The sequence below is a fragment of the Mus pahari genome, chromosome 14, assembly GCF_900095145.1.
Source record: "Mus pahari chromosome 14, PAHARI_EIJ_v1.1, whole genome shotgun sequence".
NCBI classification, from domain to species: domain Eukaryota; kingdom Metazoa; phylum Chordata; class Mammalia; order Rodentia; family Muridae; genus Mus; species Mus pahari.
Genome location: NC_034603.1, coordinates 85981743 through 86005110, shown reverse-complemented (window position 1 = coordinate 86005110; position 23368 = coordinate 85981743). Strand labels below are relative to the sequence as shown.

The following is a 23368-nucleotide window of genomic DNA, read 5'->3' as shown; positions in this document are numbered from 1 at the left end:
TATGTGGTGTGTCTGTGGGCTCTGGTGTGTGTGTGTGTGTGTGTGTGTGTAGTGTATGAGTAAGTCTATGTGTATATATATATATATATGTGTGTGTGTGTGTGTCTGTGCCTGTGTATGTGTGTGTGTGTATGTGTGGATGTATGTGTGTGCACATGCATGGTATATGTGTGTGTGTGCCTGTGCCTGTTCGTATATGTGTCTATGTGTGTACTGTATCTATATGTATGTGTGTGTGTGTGTGTGTGTGTGTGTGTGTGGTCCATACACTGACATATGCTGGGAAGGGGGCAGCAGTGGCCCTGCCTGCTCTGCCCCATCTGGTTCTCTCGCTGTCCTTCTGAACACCAGACAGGCAGCTGCTGAGCCCAGTAAGCAGCGCTCTCCTTTCTTTCCCAGAGTTCTCTGGAATGTGCTACCCATTGATCTGGGCTCAGGTGCCTGATTGTCTGGGTGAGAGAATGCAGTCCTGATTCCAAGGAGAGAAGGGACAAGAAGACACACGTGGGGACTTGGCTCCTGGGGGAGGGGCCCCAGCCCAGGTCTTCCTCCGTCTCCCAGAGGCAGCAGAGTTAGAACAGAAAACCAGTCGGTAGTGATGTTGGCTGTGCCCTGGCTGCTACAGCACTTCTTCAGCCTGTGCTGGGCTTTGTGGGTCCTTCCTTAGCCATTCCATCCTTCCCTGGTTGAGAAGGCTTCTGCCCTACATCCACTGTCCAGCCCAGCCCACGGTGCCTGCTTGATTCTGTCTCCCTGTGGGACCTGAGAGCAGGAAAGGGGTGATAGGTGGGCGGGGCCTAGTCATACCCTTGACTTTTACATCCAGGGATGGTGGAGGTGGACCCAGAAGGCAGTGGACACACCGCTGTTTACCTTTGCTGAGACATGTCTGGAGTCCACGGTCAGGGGCAGCGAGGCCAGTGTCCACACAGGTGCCTCAGCAGCAGGACCTCGCGGAGGGCACATCTGATGTATCCCAGTTCACCAACGTGCAGGAACAGGGACAGGGGTGAGGGAGCAGCGAGCCATGCTCTTCGTGAATGCAAGCCTCCTTCTTGGCTGAGAACAGGTCCCTCGGTGTTGGAGGGAAAGCAGACTGAGGTCAGCTGTCCTCTGACATCCCGCATGGGGTGTGGTGGTGACAGATGGAGATCCAGGATGACAGCCTTTGCCTTCCAATCCTGGGACCCCCCCCCCCTCAGGTCTGAGAAACCTGCTCATTCCAAAAGGATTCGCTTTCAATTCATTGTTCATGCCTGTAAGGTGTGTCCATGGGTTTGACAAGATGGCTTTTGTATACACACACACACACACACACACACACACACACACACACACACATACTGGGGGAAGGGAGAAGGAGGTGGTGGGAGAACAAGCCCATACATCAGACCTGCTAATGGACATAGTAAGGTGTGGTTGGGGGCCCAGGCAGTGCTGCCCAGAGGCTGAGCTGGATAAAGGAGAAGCAGTAGACATTCCCTGGGGAAAGAATGAAAGGCTTTCCCCTGGGCTTTGAAAGGTATTTAGAAAGAAAGGCAGCATGGGGCTGGCTGGGAAGAAGCGAGGTGGCAAGTGTCTGCCACTATGTGAGGCCACCACCAGCAGACCTTGCTGGGCCTTCAGGAGGCTGAGGATGGCTGGAGTGGTTGTAATCGGATGTCAGGGAAGTTACTGTGTGGCTAATCAATTCCAGCAGGGGCCCTCCCATTTCTCAAAGATGTCTCTTGGAGGTCAGGAGGTAGGGGCAGGGGCAGGGGCAGGGGACTGCCCTGACAGGGAGTCTGGAGCTGAGTTCTGACTTCTCATCTCTTGTGAGCCGGAGCATGTTGCTCCAGCAAACTTTTCCCTTTCCTTCTGTTTTAACAATAAGAACTATCCAAGATGCTTCCAGCCTGGGAGATGAAGAGGCCAGACAGTGCTGGCCCTCTGTTCCTGCTTCCTAGGATCTATCATTGTTGAGAGAGAGAGAGAGGAGAGAGAGAGGAGGGAGAGAGAGAGAGAGGTTCACTTGTAGGAGCTTTCCTTCCCCCCTTAATGAGGAGGCGGGTGTCGTGTGTTTTTATTTTATGGTATTTTTTTTGTCCCTTACCACTCTGGGGGAGATGGCAGTGTGTGTTTGGGGTGCGGGTGTGTGGGGGAAGGTCCTCTCCTGGAGGAACAGTACAAGCAGATGTTACACCCCCATGTCTAGGAGGTGGGGGTGGGGACAGGCCTTGTTATGTAAGGGGTGGTGGAGGAGGAGGAGACACGGCAGAGTCCAAGGGTGCAGCCTTGGCCCCAGTCCAGCTGAGAGAAAGCCAGTCAGGTACAGCCTGTGGAGTCTGGTCGTGGCTGCGGTGGGGCCAGCAACACAGGTGGACTTGGGATTCTGGGACTGGCAAGGCAGGTGTATGGTGGAGGTGGCTTCTAAGATAACGGGAGGCTCACGAGAGGACCGGGTACCCTCTGCTTTCTTTTCTCTTCCCTCCTGCTTGTGAATTGATTGTGCACACCAGTTCTCCAGCAACCAACTGGGGAGGCATTTCCTCGATGCCTCCCTCCGCAGGCACTGTGATCACATGACCATAGAGCCGGCACACGGTGAGGGGGCTGAGGCGCCAGCTGTCGGAGCCTCATGGTGCCCGAAGCAGGGATGCTTCTGGTACTTTTCCATCTCCTGAATGTGGAGGCATGGTCCTACAAGGTCACTGAGAGACCTGAACAGGTGATACAGAAACAGTGCCTGACTGTGCTTGGAGCCACTGTGGTTACTCAAGCCACGGAGAGTGTGATGGTCCGAGCCGAGTGGGCCCCACGTCCACCCCACCACGCAGGAGGGCTGCCCTGCAGCGGGGTGGAGGTTCTTCAGTCCCTCAGTCTCTTGGTGTCCTCTAGCTGCCTGTCATTTGCTTGATGTCAGGTGGCTTGGGGCACGTCCCATCTGTTCCGGCTCACCCTCCATCCTTCCTTGCCCTGTTCAGTCCACATCGATAGTGGCTCTTCAGGTTGACCAGTTGTTCCGAATACTTCCTGGGCAGTAGCCAATACCTGGCTTGTGGTCGACTCCAGCACCATCTGTGCTAATGAGTTCACAGGCTCTGCACCCATGACGCTGGCACAGACCCAGAATGCGCAGTCCTCTCAGTACCTGCTCTTTCCTGCCTGGTGTTTAGTTATCGGCTTGTCTCCTTTGCTTAGTAAGGAGGGAGGGTAGAGCTGACTGTTCGTGATTCTTCTGTTAGTGGTTAGTGGTTCTCTATCACCAGCCGTGGAAAACCCAGCACTTTGCCGTGTCCCCAGGTTCTCTGTCACTGGAGAATTTTGTCCTTGGAGGGTGATGGCACTGGCCCTTGGGTTTCACTTGAAGCCCCTGGAATGATCCCGAACTCTTTCAGAGAAAGTGCTCAAAAGGGAATGGAGGAGGTGGGCTCAAAATGGCTGCACGGTGGTTTTGGAAAATCTCTAACCTTGAAAGTGAGAAGCATCTTGGCTGTCCGAGTGATTCCCAGCAGGCCATTGCATACTGGGCTCCTGGGGCACGTGTATGAAGCAGGGTGGCCTGAAGGAGTCTGTGCCTGTGTAGACCAAGGTGGTGGTCACTGGCACATGGGAGCACTAGGCTGGTTTGAGCAGCGTTGCCACTCAGCGCCAGAGCACAGCCCCTCAGGAGTGGTTCATCTGCCAGATTACGTGCACAGTTACAGTCTGAGTAGTTTAGATTATATGAGGTCTATTATTAAGATTAATTTCACTCATTTCATTTATTTTACTTAATTAAAGAATAAAACAAAAATGTTGAAATTCGTGTTTATTCAGTGTGTGTCTGCATACGTGTGTGTGCATGTTGTGGTATGTGCTTGGAGATCTGGAGGCAGCCCCCTGGTTTGGTTCTGTCTATCTGTTTCCAGGGCGATGGAACTCAGGTTGTCATATTTGGTGGATTTCCTACTGAGTCACATTGCTGGCCCTACTTTGAAAAAGATCTAAGTTTTACTTTTTAAAAGGTGGCTGTTAGAGCCAGTCATGGCGGCGCTTGCCTGCAATATTAGCCTGGGAGGTGGGGGGATAGGAAGTGGGAGGAGGGTGAGGCAGGAGGACCAGGGCTTCAGATGTTCAGTGTGGGTCTCAGCTGCTAGTGAGTTCAAGGCTAGACTGGATTCGTGAGACTCTGTCTCAAAACAAAATAACATCCCACACCCTGAAAAACCTCCAGACCCAGGAAGAAAGAAACAAAGACAGCAACTATAAATGGCTACTAAAACATTAAATGCTGCTCTTACAGTATCTCTCCTGGTCAGATTGGTCTAAGTCTGGCTCTCTGACGTGAAGCTGGACTCCCTTGTGCCTCAGTTTCCACATCCAGGAGGTGGGAAAACAACCACAGGTGGCCATTTTGTGACTCCTGCGTGTAACACGGAGCCCTTGATATTTCTGGCACCGGTGCCCTGAAAGTGAAGCAGCTGCCGCCAAAGGGTTCCCTGAGCCGTTTATCTCTGAGTTCCTCCCGGTTAGACACCCCTGGGGGTTTTGAGAATTATACTTGTTTTGTAAATATCTGTTAAGAAATAAAAATACGCCTATTATTTTATCAACCTTTGCAGCTTTGTAGCTTGGAGCACAGCACAGCAAATGGCACTTTGAAAAGAAGAGGGACTGGAGAGACGGCTCAGGGATTAAGAGCAGGTACTTACAAGTACATTTTTTTGCAACCTACTTTTAATAAGGATTCAATCTCTCTAGCCCACCTCCCAGCAGAGGTAGCAGAAGGGAAATGTAATTAGGATATGGGGGAAGTGGACCTGTTCAGCAATAGTTCTTTGGGGGGTGAGCTCAATCTTCTTTAGCAGCAGTTCAGTCCCATGGCAAACCCCCAAAATGACTCAGCTGCAGACCGGCCCTCTAGGCAGGCAGATACCAGGCGTGAACTGGCAGCTACAGTCCAGTCCTTCTGATAGGCAGATAACAGACATGAACCAGCAACTGTAGTTCAGTCCTGAAGGAACCGCCAGACTCGCCAACTGGCCTGAGGCGAGGCCGCGGAAGCAGCAAGCTGCCTCAGGAACCTCAGGAGCAGTTCTTGGGTGAGTGTCTCTCAATGGCGGGGCTATCGCAAGTGGAGCTCAACAACGCCATGTAAGGTAAAACCAATACATGCATATCGTTAGGGAAGAATAGTGAGGCTGAGCAAACCAAACTAATGTTCAGTGCTTGTCTCCCACTGTCTGAGGGGGTCACATTTATACTCCTTCATCAAGCGTTCTTTCCCGTGTCTGCTCCAGGGAAACGGTCTTTCACATTGTCTACAAGACATCCTTCACCTGTGTGCTCCAGCAAACCATCATTTGACACACCCGAGTTTTCAAAGAAACTAGAAGTTTCCACTTCAGGTACTGCTGTTGCAGGGGGACCTGAGTTTGGTCCCCAGCACCCATTTTGGTCATCTCTCAACAGCTATAACTCCAGCTCCAGGGGCGGGGGAGTTGGAAGTGGGGTGGGGAGTGTGGGGGTGAACCTGATGCCTATGGCCCTCATAGGCACTTGTACTTACATGTATGTACATACCTGTGCACACCCCAACCCCATACACACATATGCATAATTAAGACAAAAATAAATGTTGAAAAAGTTGATGCTCCGAAGTTCAAAGGCAGCAGAGAATACGGTTTTGTTTCCATGAAAAGAAACACTAAGGTGAAGGCTCTCGCCGCTGCTGTGGTTCTGGGGAAACTTCACAGGAAACCCCGTGGCCCCAGCCAACCTGGTCACCCCAGGGAGGAAGGTCCCCTTCCACCTCCAACGCTAAAGCCATCCAACATCCAGCAGCCCAGAAATGGAAGCGAAACAGAATGGAGAAGAGCTTCTGGAAGCTTCCTTCTGAGGAGTGACATCCTGACTGCCAGCGTGGTCCCTGCGAGGACAGCTGGCTTGGGGCGGGGAGTCTGGGCTTGTGCCCGCCCTCCAGGGTGCAGAGAGCCAATGCCAGGGCTCATGTCAGGGGCAGCCCACATTTCCTTTGCTTTCCTGGCTTCGGGTCACCTGAGCACTAGGGATGAGCTGCCTCAAGGGACAGGCCTCGCTGCCTGCCTGCTCGCCCTCAGGCAGCTGGCTCTAATCGCCTCAGGCACTTTGCACTCGGCGCAGGATGGTATATCCAGTCTCTTATTTTTATTTTTCCATTTTTGACATTGTCCTTCAGTTCCTCTTCCACGCTCCCTGTTAAGCTGTTAAATCACTCCATTTATTTAGCGTGAGTGTTTCTGAGTATTCATTTTTATCTTGGTGAAAACCAGGCTTGCTCATGGGCACATAATGAAATTGCATAAATATACCCTTAGCTTGGAATCTAATTTATTCTTCCTGTTCATTATGGGGTAGAAGGCCATTATGAAATGTATAACTTTTTTTTTTTCAGTGCTGGAATTGGAAGGCTGTGGCCTGGGCTCTTTTTATTCTGATGATTTCGTCCTGATTCAATTTAAAGCTGGTTAGGGCTCAAATATTGGAGCATAATTGACAAAGATCAGTGTGGGCTGGAAAGCTAACATCAGGTGGCTTCCCAACTCTACAAGCATGTGGGTTAAGCAGCGGTTCCAGGGGAGGCTCTTGTGTCTGTGGAGTCCCGGAGACTTCTAGTCCTGCCTGGTGTAAAGTATGGACGTTCTGAATTTCATCCAATGGCGGGCGCAGGCTGGAAGGGTGAGCGCATCCCAGCCCTGAAACGCTCAGAAATGCTTAGGCATCCCCATCTGGAAACACATCACCTGACCTACCATGACTTGGAGGGGTTGAGTGGCCTCACCCTGGCCGAGGTCACCAGGTCCTGCTGGAGTCCAGCTTCATAGCGACTATAGATGCAGCATGCAGTAGCAGGAGCTGAACGGAGCAGCATCCTGTGGGCTGGGGAAGAGGATGGGGCATCACCAGCTGGGGAAGGCTGTGAGATCCCAACGTGAGCTAAGGAAGTGGGGTACTCCACCGAGCCCCGAGAGGCAAACTGGTGCTACATGCCTTAAAGATGAGGAGCCATTTTGCTTGCACATACCCCCCAATTCCTGGGGTCAGAACATCAGGAAGACCTAAAACTTAAGCCATAACCATGCTGGGCATGAGTACTTTGGGATGTGCAGGCCAGGTTCACAAGGATCCACTTAGACATTCTAGGGCAGGCGAGCAGACGTAAGTGGCCTACCAGGAGAATGCTAGGGACAGTGGGCACACTGGGTAGAAGCAGGACAAGACAGGTGGGAACCAGAGCTGTGGGGACCATGTGGACTGGATGACCAGGGGTGAGTGTATGAGGTGGGGAGAGCTACTTAACTTAAACCTCAGATGAGCAATGAAGAGATTTTGTGGTTCTTGTTGTTGTATATCAATAGGTGATAAAGATTGCATGGTACACACACAAAACAACAAACACCACCTTTGTTATTTTTTCTAAGTTCAAGTATAAAGGCATCAATGTGTCCATTCACTGAAACAGCTGTGTCTACTAGAGAGAGAGAGAGAGAGAGAGAGAGAGAGAGAGAGCTCATTTTGTAATCAGTTCCTGTGTGTGTGTGTGTGAGTGTGTGTGTGTGTGTGTGAGTGTGTGTGTGTGTATGTATGTGTATGTATGTGTGTGAATACTTAGGTACCCAGGAAGGTCAGAAGTGGGTGTCAGATCCCCGGAGCTGAAGAGTTACAGGTGGCTGTAAGTTGCCCGATGTCAGTAGCACTGGAAACCAAACTCAGGTCCTCTACTAGAGCAGCTCCTGCCCCCTGAGCCATCTGTTCAGCCCCTCCACCTTCTACCCTAACCCCCAAGTCAGAGCCTCTCTCCAGAAACCATGGAGCTTGCCAAGTCAGCGAGCCTGACTGGCTAGCAAGCCCTAGGACTCCGTCTCTGCTTCCCCGGCACTGGACTCACACCTTAGCTTTTCACGTGGTGCGGGGGATCTGAACTTGGGCCCTCAGGCTTGCATGGCAAACTCTTTACTGGCCAAGTTGTTGGCACAGCACCTTAGTCATCACCAAGTTCAACCACAGGAAAAAGTCATCACGTGTTCACCTCTCTGAGTCTTATAACAGGACTGCAGTCAAGACTCTCTCTTCCTCCCACCACAAACCTAACTTCCCAACGGGGAGGCCCTCTGTCCGTGTCCCAGTGGGAAGTGCCCTCTTTACAACCAGCGCCTATACCGTGTCAGACATTGTGTGTTCTCTGGCACTTTCAGCTTTCTTAGAGAAAATCCCCAGAGAAGATTGCCAGGGCAGGGGATCTGCATTCCGTAAGTTTTCATTTAAAACGACACCTGGATTATTTAGAAAAAGTCAAGGATATTTATAGAAGTCTCTGCACTTCGGGGGGGATCCTCTATCTATAGCTACTGACATCAGGTGTTATTATATTTCTGCAGGATATTTTTCAGGCAAAGTGTAAAAACCACCTCACCCTTTAACTTACATATGCCCAGCTCTGGGAATGCTCAGGGTCTTTTGCATTTTTCTTTTCTTTTCTTTTCTTTTTTTTTTTTCCACTTGGATTTTTGTAGAAGCAGTTATTTGCATAATCTGTTTCTACAGAGTCTTATTTATTTCAGGGTGCTCTTTGCATATAGGGAATAGTCATATTTTATTTGACACAGGGTAGGAATTGTTTCTAGACCAGTGTGATCAAGGCCATCGCATGATCTTGGGGCGCAGATCTGGGCTCATGGGAGTGGCTTTTGGAACCTCGTGAGGATCACAGCCAGAGATCCTACAGGTCTACCTTTGCCTGCTGATCTTACCCTGAAGTTTCTGGACCTGCAAAAACAGCATGGGACCCAGGAATCTGTGTGTCGTGGTGGTGCTACTGCTGCCGTAAGAATAATCTCCACACTTGCCCTCCTGCCCCATGTGCTTGTGGAATGTTCTGGTCTAAGGAACTATGCCCTAGGAGGGGTGTCAGGTTGTCCTGACCTGACTGTGACTCTGAGGTGGGAGGAGCCGGGGACAGATGGAATGTTACAGAGTAGAAAGTAGACGCACGTCTTCTGGGAAATGGACAGGGACAGAGTCTGTTGCTGGCCAGCATTGTTCGGGAGAAGAGGGGATGCCATCCTACCTGAACATTCCAGGAAAGACCTGATGTTGAGGGTCACTTTGTGTCTCCAAGTGTCGCTGAACAGCCTTCCCATGGGGGCGGGGGGTCTTATTCGGAAATGGTCTTTTCAGATGTAGTCAGGTTAACGTGAGTTTATACTGAATGAAGGTGGACCTGAAGCCAGTTTATCTCAGAAGACACAGCAGACATTCAGAAGAGAGGCCAGGAGGTGGTGAGGAATGATTTGTTTGGTCCGACAGGAGGCAGAGTGAAGGGCCCGGGAGGCCAAAGGCTGCAGCCTCTGTGTGACACCCTTCACAGCATTGCGTGGGGACCAATCCCCAGAAACATAGAACCTCTTCTCCTTTTCAGTCTTAGCCACGATGGACCATGGCCAAGGAGATAATAAAATCTCAGTGGGAACGGAGGACAGGAGGCAGCTTGGGTCAACATTCCTGGCTCCCAAGAGCATCCCAGGATGGGGCTCTAGGTCTACTCAAGTTCTCTGTGCCTTGGAGTGGGCAGGGCTAGCCTGGGTCCTGATGCCCAAGAGACATTCTCAATCGACGGGCCAGCTGGGTGGCTGTCACGGGGCTTCTGCTTGCTGAGGCAGCCGTGGTGTCGGTTTCAATTGGCTGAGGCATAAAGCATCATGTCACGTCCAGGGGCATTGCTGGATGCCATATATACTACAGGCAGTCCCCTAAAACTAGGAGTTCTTAGGCCTGTTGTCCTGGTCAGACTCGGGAGCCCTTGGCAGGCTAATGACTGCATGGTCAGATGGTTCCCACTCGGCTACATCCATCCCAGGTTGTTACTTTCCTAAGGGGCCTTCCCCAAAGCGCAGAGGGACATAAAGTCAAATAAGCCAGAAAATGACAACTTCCAGTGGTAGGGATGTCATATAGCAAGTAATTCTTCTCTTGGACACGCTGGTGCAACGTTCCAGTGGATCAGAGCCTGGCCCAGCGATGGCTGCCAGTCCTCACCTCTGTCCAGGATTCCCTTTCTGGATTTCCACCCAACCTCTGGGTGCACTTCAGTCCCTGTCTATTCTCTGCCTCTTAAGCTTGTTGGGCAGACCACTCCTGAGCAGCTGTTCCATACTTGAGGGGTGTATCTCGCTCTCAGCAGAGCTGATATGAATTTGTGGGACCTCTCTGTGACGGTCACTCACTGCCTCTCACCAGGACCTACCCTGATGCTGAGGACTCCCCCCTCCCCCCTCCTTAAAGCCTCAGAAATACCTTGGATAACATCATCCTTGCAGTGGGTCAGCATCTCAGGGTGACAAAGGCACATCCCTTTAGGAAGCTGTGTCCTCAAATCAGATAACATTTTTGTTTTTTTGTGACATTGCAGAGTTTGGACTGAAGACAGAGAAGTTATTTTTCCAAAGTCCACTTACACACTTAATGCCTAGAGACAATATTTGTGTGTGTGTGTGTGTGTGTGTGTGTGTGTGTGTTGTAAAATTGCCCCCAAACTGTCCTCTGCTGTCTTTGGGCTAATTTGGATGTTACAAGATGACATTATAGAACAGTTAGTGATCTGATACTGACATGGAGTTAAATGGAGAAAAGTTACAGAATAGGTTGTACAGTATGCTCCCACTTGGCACCAAAAATACATATCCTATGCCTAGGGAAGTCTGGGAGCATATATATGCGCAAAATGTTAGCACAAGTTATTTCGGGTTAGTAGGATTATGGGATATTTTTATTTTCTTCTTTTTGCATATGTGTAGTTTCTAAATCTTTCTGCAGTGAATATGTATAACTATTATAATAAGGGTAAAATTAGAACCAGATTTTGCCAAAGGCTGCTTGTACCCCCTGACCAGAGATGTCATCCCTCTTGGGCCACAAAACTCCCTCCTGTTTGGTCCCTGGGCTCTAGGGGGCCCCACCTGGATCTCTTATTGTTTTCTTCTCAGGTCTAGGTGTCCTGGGTTGGGCAGTACATGTGCCAGGCTGTGTTGATGTTTCAGGATAATGTTTTGAAGACAGCCCTGCCTGTCAAAAGAGAGGAAGCCTAGGGGCGCTCCCCTGACAGGTGATGTACCCAGGCATGCTCATCTCCAAGCTGGACCATACTGCTCCTCTGTTCAGTCATCAGCCAATGGGATAGCAGGGCTTAGCCAGGACATGGCTGGGTGTGGTACATTGTGGCTGGGGTTTTCTGGGTGTGTCTGGGGTTGTGTGTTGCCTGGGGAGGATTTCTGAGGGCTGAAGCAGGCTGCCCCCCCCCCGGGGGATGACGTAGGTGTAACGTCCATCTCTGACTATAGACAGTGGGCAGTTTGGTCTGGGGAACCCTGGGCTTGTCCTATAAAGGACAGAGGCCATGTGGCAGAGAGGAACTGGCATGGTACGTTCAAAGCCAGCTCCCCACCATTGAATGCTTAGTGGCCTCCTGAGCCTCACTGCCATCTCTGGAACACAGGGCTATGTCTACTTTCCACGGATGGTCTGTCTGCCTGAAGGAGGGCAGGTGCGGGACATGCTTTGTCCACCTTCTGTGTGAGGACCGTGCTATCCACTCACCGGAACCAGCAAAGGCCTCTGTGGGACCTTGCTGTGTTGGAAGACACTCAACACTGTTCATCTCAAAGCCATTTCAGTAGGAACTGACCCTTCCCCAGAATACTCACAGCTCATGTCCTCTTGCATGTATGTATGTATGTATGTATGTATGCAAGCATGCATTGCATGAATGTGTGGGGGGGACCAGAGGTATTGTTCCTTAGAGTAAGGTCCAACACACACGCACATACACACACACACACACACACACACACACACACACACACACACACGCATGCGCACACGCACATGCTCGCACACGCACACGTATACACACACACACACAATTTTATTTTGAAACGGGGTCGCTGAGAGGCCTGGAGCTCCCCAGTTCCGTTAGACTGGCAGCCATCGGGCCCCAGGCACCCTCCTGCCTGTACCCCCCCCCCCCAGTTCTCGGATTGCAAGGATATGCCAACATGCCTGGGTGTTTGTTTGTTTGTTATGCCTGGGTGTTTGTTTGTTTTGTTTTTAACATGGTTCTGGGGATGGGACCCAGGATCACATGTGTGTTGTGAACACTACTGACTGAATTATTTCCCCAGCAGCCACACACATTTTGAAAAGTCACGGCCCATGCTCCATAGTTCTGTGATGGTGACAGCCCCATGGTCCCTTCCCAACATTATCAGAGAGGCCACAAACAAGGGCTCCTGGCTGACCAGTCTCCACAGCAAGCTCTGTCATGACCTTTTACCCTGAAGGCCTGGGTCCCCATCACCGACCTGTGTCACCTCTCTCCCCCACCCTCCTGGTTGTAGCCCCCTGCTCTCTCTTCTCCATCCCTATAGCTACCAGCTCCCTTGCAGGCCACCAGCCTGACTTCCCTTCCTGTAGACTTCTTCCTCCCTCTTGTCTGTACCGAAGCACTGAATACACCTTTGTATAGCACAGTTCTTGCCCCAGTCGTGCCCTAGCCTCTGGGCAGGGCCACCCAAAGACTGCATAGAGTCACAGTTATAAACGTGGCTTTTCTGAGGGCCACCCTGACTCTGCCCTCAGGGCCCTGCTCACTATAGATGGACACAGGCTGTGCATATAGGTGCTCCCTCTGGGAGCACTAAGCTTGGCTCCAGCCTCTACCGCTTCCTGAGCAATCTCAGGCTGTGATCTATCCCTGTTGTCTCATCCACTCTGCATGCTGTGGGGACCGTACAGGTCTGTGAGAGGAATCAGGGCAGCTCTGGTGCATCCTGCCTCAAAGCAATTAAACAGAGGGCTCCAGGAGGCGCCAGACCTTGCCCAGGTTATTTGTACTGAAGGCTTCCTGGGACTCTGTGGCCAACACTGCAGATCAGGGCTGAATCATCAGATCCCTAGGTAGGAGGGATTTTGTTCCTTCTTGTGTGGTGAGCTGGCTTGACCTCACCTGGCATCCCTCTGTGTGCTGACTCAGGGGTGAGCCCTGACAGCAGGATTGGATCTGCAGAAGCTGTGTGGACATAGATTATGAGGAATTCGTCCAGACTGGGGAGGAACAGAGCCGGCCTCTGCTGGCTTCTTGGGAAGCTTCTGTCGTGGGAAGGAGGAATAGGTTTGTGCCAAGAAGGACTTAATTTTTAGGCAGGTGTGAGAAGGGAAGGGATCCTTGTGGGAAGTATCCTAGACTGGTGCTGGTCCAAGACCTCAGACTCCTGTGTGTCTTGTTACTTTGGGAAAAGTCATTGTCTCCTGTGAGTATGTTGGTAGGCTATGGTGACGTATGGTGGTATGTACCTCACTGTCTTCTGTCTCTCTCTGTATATCTGTCTCTGTCTCCCCCCCTCTCTGCTCATACAAATGCTGACATCAGTCAGCCATCGTGTGTTCTGAATTGACAGGGTGCCTGTCCTGAAGTGATGGCTTCAGAGTCGAGCTCTGGGATTCTGAGCAGTGCAGCCTCCGCAGGCTCCGCTTGCTCCCTAAGCTACCCACTTCCTCAAGACCGGGAGACAGCCAGCAGGGGCTGGCAGGGGTGGAGCGCCCGTGCTGGAGGCCTCAAACATCGCCTGGGTGGGGTTCTCGGGGGCATGGAAACGCCAGGTGCCTCTCTGTCATTTCTTCCAGGAGCCGGTTACTGACTCTTTCCTGGGGACCCAGCAGTAGCCTCAAAAGTCCAGGTGGCAACTCTCGAGCCTAGAGAACGCAAGACCAATGTAGAAGGGTCTCTTTACTACCTCCAACCCCCCAAACCTACACACTACTCAGTAGTCCCTCCTGTGAGCCTGTCACAGGGAAGGTCTAAGAGCTGTTCCTGTGGAGGTTCCAGCCTCTGGTCAACTCACTGAAATGTGTCACAGACATCCATGTGTCTCTGTGGTTTACACAGACCACCAAAGGCTGAAAGACCTGCCGGGCAGGCCATTGGTTGTCAGGGCTGGGTTCTCCCTCATAAAGAATTTCTTAGACAGACCCCAGCCCAGCTTAGAATGTTGCCAACCAGCCACCCGGGAGCTGTGACCGGGCCCAAGGACGAGGGAACATGGCTCTCATGTGTGTTAGGATCCAGCAGGGCTGGACTAAATCAGCCCCTTAGACGGATGGGTATCTTTGAGCTTTTATTTTCAGTGAGTGGATGGGTGTGAGAGAGGGCCAGGGGCCATGATGGCTGAGTGCCTTTTGGGTGGTCACCTTTCTCCCTAAGGACACACAAAAAGCCATGGCTGGTCCCAGTTCTCTGGGGGCAGGAAGGACTGTTGACCCTGTAGATATGAATTGAAGCCTGGAGTTCAGGGATCTTGGGCTGGGACAGTGGAGGCCCAAGCTCATGGGCCATGCATATCTTCTGAGCTGACCATGCCTGTCTTCCATTCTGGCATCTCCTTTCCCCTCACCCAGACTTCCTGAGTATAACGTGGCACCGGCCAAAGGCAGCAACAAGGATAGCCAGGCCGCAGTGCCTAAGACAAGCACTGCCAGTCACTTCTCAGGATGCCTGCCCACCCTCCCCTGGGACATGGACACCACCCTAGAGCGACTCCTGCCTCCCAAGCTGAGGCTGACTGCGAGCCAGAGCTTGTCATTGAGAGAAGGTTTTTGAGCGGGATCTGCCCTGGTTGCAAACCACCCTCCGGTTTGTTAGAGCCTTCGGGGCCCCTCTCGGTGATGCACTATGTGCAGATCTGTTCTCTGTTGTCCTTTCCTCTCATGTAACAAACATGTCCTTAGGATTCTCTTTGGGGTGCCTCAGATACTATCGTCTCCTCCTTGGGACCTCCCTTCACTGCCCCGTAGGAAGTTCTTATCCTTCCTAGGCTTCTGTCCTCAACCTGGCTCTGGACCAAGTGCCCATATGGACCCTATAGAAGCCTCTCCCAAGGTCCTCCTTGGTTTAGGGCTGCCTTGGCATCTACTGCAGAGGGACTACTCGCTTCCTGCTTGAGCTGTGGCCTCTCTCCTGGGAGCCATCCCACTGGCCCCATGGACATTTGCAGAGCTGGGAGTGGTAGTGGGAACTCTCCTGCCTCTGTGCTTTTGATTCCTCCCAGGGAAGCCAGAGGGATCTGGGCTCTCAAGTCCACCTAAGTTCAAGTGATAACTGTGGGGAGCAGGGATGGGAAGTGTACAAACTTGCTGGGCACTGAGGCGACTTGTCAGGACAAAAACCAAAACTGGTCCCCTACCTGCTTTTTCTCTTTTTAATAAAAAAAAAAAAACAACTACAGCCACCCTGGGACATTGAGTGGACGGTGTTCAGAGCTCCGGATGCCTTTGTGGGTGAAGGAAGCTTAAAAAAGAACCTTTTTATTTTGTTTTATGTTTATTGGTATTCTGCCTGTGTGTATGCCTATGCACCACACACACACACACAACGCCTGAAGATGTCAGATCCCTGGGACTGGTGTTCCAGTTGGTGGTGAGCAGCCTCAGGGATGCTGGGAATCAAACCTGGGTCCTTTGGACACTCAGTGCTTCTGTCTGTTCCCTTGCTTGTTGCCTGGGCATGGTTTCTGAGCCGTGGGGCTGCTACTTAGCCCTTTGCAGATGGGCAGGCCAGTATGGAGGATGCTGGCAGATCTTTCCCGACTCCCCTTCAATACCCCTTAGCCCAGCTTGTCTCATCGAAGCATATCCTCAGCCTCTCCCTCAGTCGATTCAGCCTTCAATCCCGAGCAAGACTCTGTGTCCTCTCCTTGTAAGGGCACCATTTGTGTTGGATTAAGCACACTCTAATGCAACCACATCTTAATTCCATCTCCGAAGACCCCGTTGCCAAATAAGGTAGCATTTGGAGAGACTTGGGGTTAGGATTTCAGACTAAGCCTTTTAGGGGACACTTCTAGCCATAGCAATAGCTGCTGGGGCAGAAGCAGGGAGGGACTAAGGAGAGATGTCAGGCCTGGCCTGCCTGTCTGCTGGGACCCTGGTCACCCTCCTCGACTGGGAAACCCCTCCCTCACCCCTTCAGTAGTGCAGTGGGCAGACTCAGCAAGGCGGTAACAGGCACACTCTTCTATTATTATGGCTGCCAGAGCTCCAGGACCAACTGGGTTTATAAAAATAAAGTCATGTCATCTGCTGCATGTTCCGCATCCCCTAAAACAGGTTATTAAGGGGAAGTGGGGACTCTCAGAGGCAGATGGAGGAGCCCTTGATCTGCATAAGGTGCCGTTTCCATGGCTCAGAAAGCTCCGTGGAGGGAATGAAAGACATATATACCTGAGCCGTGGTTAGGTAACGGAGGCCCACTCCTGGCTGCTGGGTTAGAAATGAGAGAGCGGGCTTGAGTGGATGGGCTGGGGGTGGGGAGTGGACTGCATGGGGGCTTATAGCACAGCCGTCTTTCTGCACACAGAGATGCCTGGAACAGCTGCAGAAGCCAGCCCCATCCTGTTCTCGTGTGTGTATGTGTGTGTGTGTGTGTGTGTGTGTAAGGTTTAGGAAGCCAGGTACCGTCTGTGGGAGCCAGCAGCCTGGGTGTTTCCCAAAGACCCGAGTTTCTTATCTATCAGAAGAGAGATTGACAAAAGGCAAAGAAGGCAGGGTGAGCTTTTGGTACACAGGGGTACAGGCAGGGGACTTGGGGGAGAAGCCAGGCCTTGTGCTGTGTGGGCAGAAGCTGTGAGGTCCATCAGGAGAGCTGGAGTCTCGGGGATGGGCGCTGGTCAGTTTTTCCTCTCCTCTGTGTCCTCTGCCTAGAGCTTCCCAGACAGCTTGGTAGCAGTGCTGACAGAAGGAAGGGACTGACCAGCATCCCAGACTTCCTTGTTCCACACCCTCACCGCAGTGTGGGTACCCCAGTGTAGGTTGTCAGGGTGAGGTGGAAGGTGAATCCTGGTCTACACAGCCTCTGCTGCACGGGACAAGCCAGGAATGGGCGTTCTGCTTTATGTGACCATCCAGTGCAGCACAATGGGGTTGGGCGTTCTGTCCACATGGGGCCTCTGGGGCTGGCTTATTTGAGGCAACAGTGTCTGCCCCTTCCCCCAATCTGTTGACTTCAGTAACCTTGGCTCCAACTTCTCTGGAGGTCAGGGCCATTCTGTTTTATGGCCAGACTTATGCATAGGGCTGGGCCCCTGTCTAGGCCACCGTACTGTCTTTCCTAGTGGCCGTTGGTGGGGCAGACAGAGCCCCTATGGCAGCTCTGTAGGATCTAACGTCACAGCAAAGGTAATAGGATATGTGGGTGGCAGTCCTGGGGCTGCCTCTTTTGGGGAAGAAATTAGATGATGCAGATTTTCAACAAAGCTGGCTCTGTCAGTGAGCCTAAGGGTGCCATCTGCTGAGCCCCGTGGCTGCTGTCATTGACTGGGACCCCTGGGCGCTGTCTATGTCCTGCTTTGGTAAGTCTTTCTGGCCACTGCCTGCCTGAGGTTGTGATTGGTAAGTGCCTTCCTGCCAGCCAGGCTGGGCAAGCTCTCTAGTCCCATTGCTTTCAAGCGTGGCCCCCATGCCTAGGAAGGAGTGTCTGGTGCACCAAGAGTGGATGTGGTAATGCCTTTGTCCCCTGGATCATACCCAAGGGACACAGGGAGCACTGGAAGCCTCAGAGTGGTGGTAGAACTTACGTGGAAGCTGCCTGAGGCTCAGAGTCCCTGTATGGAGGTGAGCTTTAAGCAGAGGCAGGCTGAAAAGGATGCAAAAAGCTAGAGGGACCTGCCCTGTGGGTCCAAGCGCTTTCCTGGGGTGGTCTTTCTATGCTGTTGGTCAACCACTTCTGCCCTGGGGAGGGGGCATCCCTACCATCTGAATAGTTATTTCAAGAGGTGGGGTTAGATCAACAGCCTGGGAAAGTCTTACTGCCCCCCCCCCACACACACACAATGGGGCCCACTGGAATTCTGACATTCTTCTCAAGGGCTAGCAGAGGTGTTCCCTCAGACACTGGGATCCTTAGGGGTGTGTCAGCCCCATTTACACAGTGTGTCTGCAGACAGCCTTTCAGAGGCCTGGCTCTTCTGGAAGAGGCCTGTGTGAGAGAGAAAGCGGTGTGCAGGAGCCAGCTGATGTCACCAGGGCCCAGCCCCTCCTGGAGGAGGTGGGGATTGTTTTTCTTGGCGGTGAGGATGGCAAAGTTGTCCACTTTTGGAAAACTCATGTGGGGCTTAGGGAGGTTAGGCAGTGGCTTGGGGAGAGACTTCTGGGTGGAGAGGTGTTCTTGTCCCTCCTGCTGGCTGACTTTGGCAGATTCCTGGTTCTTACCTTCTAGTGAACTCATACACATGAGTTTATGGCAGTACTATCAATGGGTGGTTTTGTCCCTGGTGCTCTGAAGTACACAGGACCATTCAGTACCCAGTGACCCATCTCACAGTGCCAAAAAGAGCACCCAGAAAGCGTGGAAGTCTCCTTTAGTGTCTGTGACTGAGCACTTGGGTCTGATGGCGAGTTACATGTAAGGATCTTGGTTGTGTGGCCTGGGGATCTGGTGCAGTTGGTAGAGTGTTTGCCTAGCGTGCCAGTATCCCCAAGTTCCATCCCCAGCACCTTATAGCCCAGGCATGTGGACGGTGTACACCTGTGATCCAGACACTCAGGAGGTTGAGTCAGAAGGGTCAAAAGGTCAAGGTCACCTGTGGCTACATAGTTATTTCAAAGGTAGCCTGGGCTACTTGAGGCCTTGTCTCAAAACAGCAAACAAGCCTTGTTCTTGACTAAGCACTTGGTGCTGACCTGGAGACATCAGACGCCCAGGTGCTGAGAGGCCACTGTGGTCTGCCTGTTTTTCCTGGAGCAGTTGACTGTGGTCCTTTAATGCCTTCTCCTTAAGTGAGTATGCTTGCTTTGGGTACAGGTCCCCCACCCTCGGTTTGTTTTGGTTCTAGGGCTCATCTGGGAGATGCAAGCACCCCCCCCCCCCTCTGTTTGTAGACAGAGGTGGGGGAGGAGGTGGGCGTGGCCATTCTGTTGCTGGTCTCAGAGAAGTCATCTGATAGGGTGGCCAAAAGCTGGAGCCCAGGTTAAAAGCATGGCATATTTCTGGGGAGCAGGTTTGGCTGACTGCATTAAGAGGCGTCTGTCAAAAGCTCTGAAAACTGGTTGGCTGTGTCAAGGTCTTTTGTGTATCAGCTCTGGGGCAAAGGCTGAGGTGGGCTGTGTGCCTTTAGTGAACCTGTCCAGCCGTTGCTTCCTGCAGAGCTATTGACCAGCTCATTTCTTATTCACAGGCAGGCTAGATCATTAACTTAGAATTCTCTGGAATCCTGGGCCCCATCACAGAAAGGTCTCAGAGATCATTTAACCTAACTCTCGATTTTATCAATGGAGAGACTGAGGCCCGAAAGGGAAGCACAAAGAATTCATGGAAGGAGGACTCGAACCCAAGCCTTAGATTCTCACGAAGCCTGGAAAACTCTGAGCCCCTCAGAGCAGACCTGGCAGCCATGTTATTGCATTCAGGCTGCAAGGGGGCGATGGGAGGAAGAGTGTGGGGGGGTCTGTTAGGATGCTGGACTTTTGGGGGACCTTCCCAAGTGAGGGCTGCTCGGGGCCTGCTGGTGGCCGCAGAAGGCTGGATGTCTCTCCCAAGGGGAAGGTAGTATACTTTGCATGACCTTTCATGCCCAACTGACTGTTTCCCCAGTTCCAAATTTTTCTAAGTTTCAAAGTCAAATAATGTCTCGTCATTTGGAGGGACCCAGACTGTTGTGGGCAACGTTTCGAGGAACAGGATATAAACCTGTCAGAGACCCATTTTCTGGTGTTTCAAGTGTACACCCAGAAGTGTCCTTGTTGCAAGAGACACTTGCTTTTCTTTGGTGTGGGGTGGGAAGCCAGCGCGTCACACAGGTCAAGCTCATGCTGTATCCCTGAGCTGAGCGCCAGCCCTCAGTCTTCTTATTACCTTTTGCTTCTGTGTATTGAGGTTGGCTAAAGCCTCATGGGAGAGGCAGACCGGAGGCAGGAGCTGCTGGCCTATGAGTCCTTACTGCATCACAGGTTGCTCAGGCAGCCATCTTTCATCCTGTCTAAATGCTTAGATCGGGTTGGGTCCTGTCTGTGAGACACAGCTGGGAGCACACCTGGTTGAGACTCCGGTACTTTCCTGAGCTAGGGGGTGGCGGGGCACAGGCTAAGAGAGCTGCGAGGGGTAGCCTGCTTCCCTTGTCCCTTCCCACCATCCTGTTCAGATGGTTCCTGGGCACCGCTCTGAAGTCCCTCTGCTGGCACCATGATGGGATGAAGACAATTGGATACTGGAAACAAAGTCTAAGGCCTGTATCAAGTGCCTTAGCTTTGAGTTTGGAGCAAGTCTATAGAGACCCTGGCCTTCGGCAGCAAGACACCATGTGGGGCCCCAGGCTTGCAACATTGTACAAAAGCAGACAGAGAGGAGTTACCTCCTTAAAGTTGTGGACTTCGGGAGGGGGGCACGGTGCCTGGAATTACCATTTTCCCCACTGCAGAAGCATGCCCATCCATCTGATGCCTGCTGGGGTCTTCCTTTCTTCCTTGGTGGCAGGTTCTAACCCTGGTCCTCTTCGCTGTAGCCAAGGTTGGCCCTTCATGACAGGGATGCCCCAGACCCACTGACACTCATCCTCTGCAGTGTGGCTAGGTTGTCCATCCATGATGGGATTGGAATGTGGCACCAATGACAGCTTTTTTTTTCCTTCTTGTCTCTTTTGACCCAAGTGCGGAGCTGACCATGCTACTGTAAACTGGGGTCTCTTAGGACACACGATAAAAGGCACACTTTATGAACTGAATAAATTTTACTAATTTATATTAGCAAAATGGTATTAAGAAGACAGAGTTCTAGAGTCCCCGCAGCACAGTGGGGACTACTCCTCACCCACAGTGCTCTGCTGGGGTTTCCACAGCTCCTCATGGATTATGGTGTGGACTCCAGCCCTCTGCCATGTAGTCTCCTTCAGGACATGTGAAGCCTGGGCATCGCTGATACACCTGCTCCTGCTTGTGCATGGATGCACACACATGGATGGACAGTCAGGGCAGTCCAGACCTCTTAGCCGTCTGAGTCAGTGCTTAGTTAAAAGCAGGGTCTCTGTGCTGAGCTGCCACTAAGAACACCAAACTGCTACTTCTGTGTGTACAGAGGACTGTCTCTTAAAATAATGTTGAATGAAATACCATTGATAGGAGCAGGCTCTCATCAAACCCGTGTGCCAAGGGTGGTATTCGAACCTTACAACTCTTTGCTCAGCCAGATACTGGTAAGGGCAGCTGATCTGCCTCAGGACCTGGTGAGCAGTTATAACATCAAGGACAAAGATAGGGTCCTTCCCTGAAGGTGCATTCTCCTGCCCTGCCTCCTCCCATCCCTGTGGGCGTGTTCTCATGCCCTGCCTCCGCCCACCCCTGTGGGTGTGTTCTCCTGCCCTGCCTCCTCCCATCCCTGTGGGTGTGTTCTCCTGCCCTGCCTCCGCCCATCCCTGTGGGTGTGTTCTCCTGCCCTGCCTCCGCCCATTCCTTGTGGGTGCCTTCTTTGCCTCCTCCCATCCCTGGCCTCCTCCAGCCTAACTCAGCATAACTCCCATCCCCATCTATAAACCGAGGCAACCGGACACTGCTCTCTGGCACTGTCTAGCTTAGACACTTGGTTTGGTCTGTGGGTAGAAGAGCAGAGCTGAGTTGGTCCCTCTCTACTGGGGCATTGTTCTGGGCTCCACTCAGGATGAGTGTTCCCTGGGCAACCTTTTAGCTGTTCCCAGCCAGGGGCTCACGTCTCCTAGGAATGTCAAAGGACACTCTCTGCACCTGCCAGCCCCATGAAGTTTATGTGCACGCATATCTATGCCTCTGTGTGTTTAGGGATGTGGTTGTATGAGCGTGTATGGGATTGTTTCTGATGATATGTGTGAACATGTGTACATGTGTGTGCACGTATGTGAACGTATACACCTGTGTTCACATGTGTGAGTGAGGAAGTTTATGACTGTGTATGGCAATGTCAAGTGGAAGCCGGTAGGTCTTGGCTCTGGCTGTAAACGCTGAGGTGTTGCTGGGCTGAAAAACAGGGCCCTGTTCCTGAGCCTGAGGCAGAGGAGAGAGAGGTTGGCTGGGTGCTGATGGAGGAGGGGTGTGGTAATAAGGGCATCCTGAGGTGGGAGTGGTCCTGGTCTGGGTTAGCACCCTGTGCCTCTGACACTTGCTCTGGTACCTGGTACCTGCTGGATGCACGCACTTGGCTGGGGCTCCAGGCTCCTCCCTCAGTGAAGCATTCCCCTCCCCACTCTGCCTGTCATCCCTGGAAACAGAGTCTTGGTGACTGCTCTGCATCTCTTGCCTCTGACAGGCACATCTTCTCCCTGGCCCTTGCCGTCTGTCATCTACTCCTCCTTCCCCGCCTGCTGACAAACTGAGCTGGAGAACTCTGCCTCCGTTTCCTTGGTTGCACAGGTAACGCTTGCCGTTGCTGGCATCCCAGGTGCTTTATGGACTACTGAGTTTTAGCTGTTGTCCCGGCCATACCCGTGTCTGATGACCTGCTAGGAGGCCATCGTACGCCTACAGGAACAGTCTGCCCTGGGAAACAGGCTTGTTTAAATTTGGATCCTTCCTTACCAGTGAGTGCAAAGGAAGAAGGAGGCATGAGGAGGCCAATATGGAGTCCTGCAGGGGTACTGATGTGCCCATTGATGTGGGACAAAATACACTCAGCACCCCAACATGGACCCTATGTGAGCCTTGGCATCGGGGTATTGGTCATGTGGGCCAGTCCGACCTCGGTTTTCCCTCCAGCTGGAAGAGCGACCCATGGGCCACACAGAAGCACAGATTACCTGGGGTGGCCTGAGGTAGCCGACATGCAGATTCTCCAACCAGGCAGGACATTCCAAGGGCCTCGAGGTGTTCCCCTAGGAAACAGCCCACTGACCTGATACCACACAGGACCTCGGGGATCCTCAAAGTGCGAAGAGAAACATGTGGACTGGCAGACTGAGGCTGCCTTGCCCTGCAGGGCTGGCTAGCTATGTCCCTCTCCTCCTCTTTATCCTGAGCACAGGTGGAGGAAGCTGGGCTGGATCCCAGCCCTGTAGACTGTGGGGTCAGAGGACCTCAGAGCACCGCTGGTTTGCAGCTTTGCTTGGCTTTGCCCTCCCTGGTCCCCAGGCACTTGTTGGAGAGGTGGCAGGAGGCCCATGCTCAGTGCGTGGGCCCTTAGGGAGCAGTGTGGGCTGCGGGCTCCTGGCAAGTCCCATCTGCCACCCAGGAGCTTGGCAGGAGCTGGCCTTTGTCCCTCCCTATTTTTATGACAAGCTCAAAGCTGATCTTTCTGTCACCCAGGCACCTTGGTTGAACCGCAGAGCATCTGTTTTGGCGACCTTGCGTTTTTTTTTTTTAGGCCCTT

At 52.3% G+C, this 23368-nt stretch overlaps 1 protein-coding gene across 9 annotated transcripts in view; it reads left to right on the top strand.

Annotated features, from left to right (window-relative positions):
* Positions 1 to 23368, top strand: part of Rbfox3 (RNA binding fox-1 homolog 3) — a 425904-nt gene that overhangs the window by 46259 nt on the left and 356277 nt on the right. For 5 of the 9 annotated variants that reach the window (XM_029545673.1, XM_029545670.1, XM_029545672.1 and 2 more), the window contains exons 2-4: positions 4584 to 4665; positions 5262 to 5369; positions 22313 to 22416. The exons of 2 other annotated variants lie outside the window; for them this stretch is intronic. The gene's annotated coding sequence lies outside the window, so the exon portion shown is untranslated. Of the gene's footprint in view, positions 1 to 4583; positions 4666 to 5261; positions 5370 to 17375; positions 17397 to 22259; positions 22417 to 23368 lie in introns of those variants that run through there. 2 more of the 9 variants (XM_029545667.1, XM_029545666.1) reach the window with 2 other exon arrangements.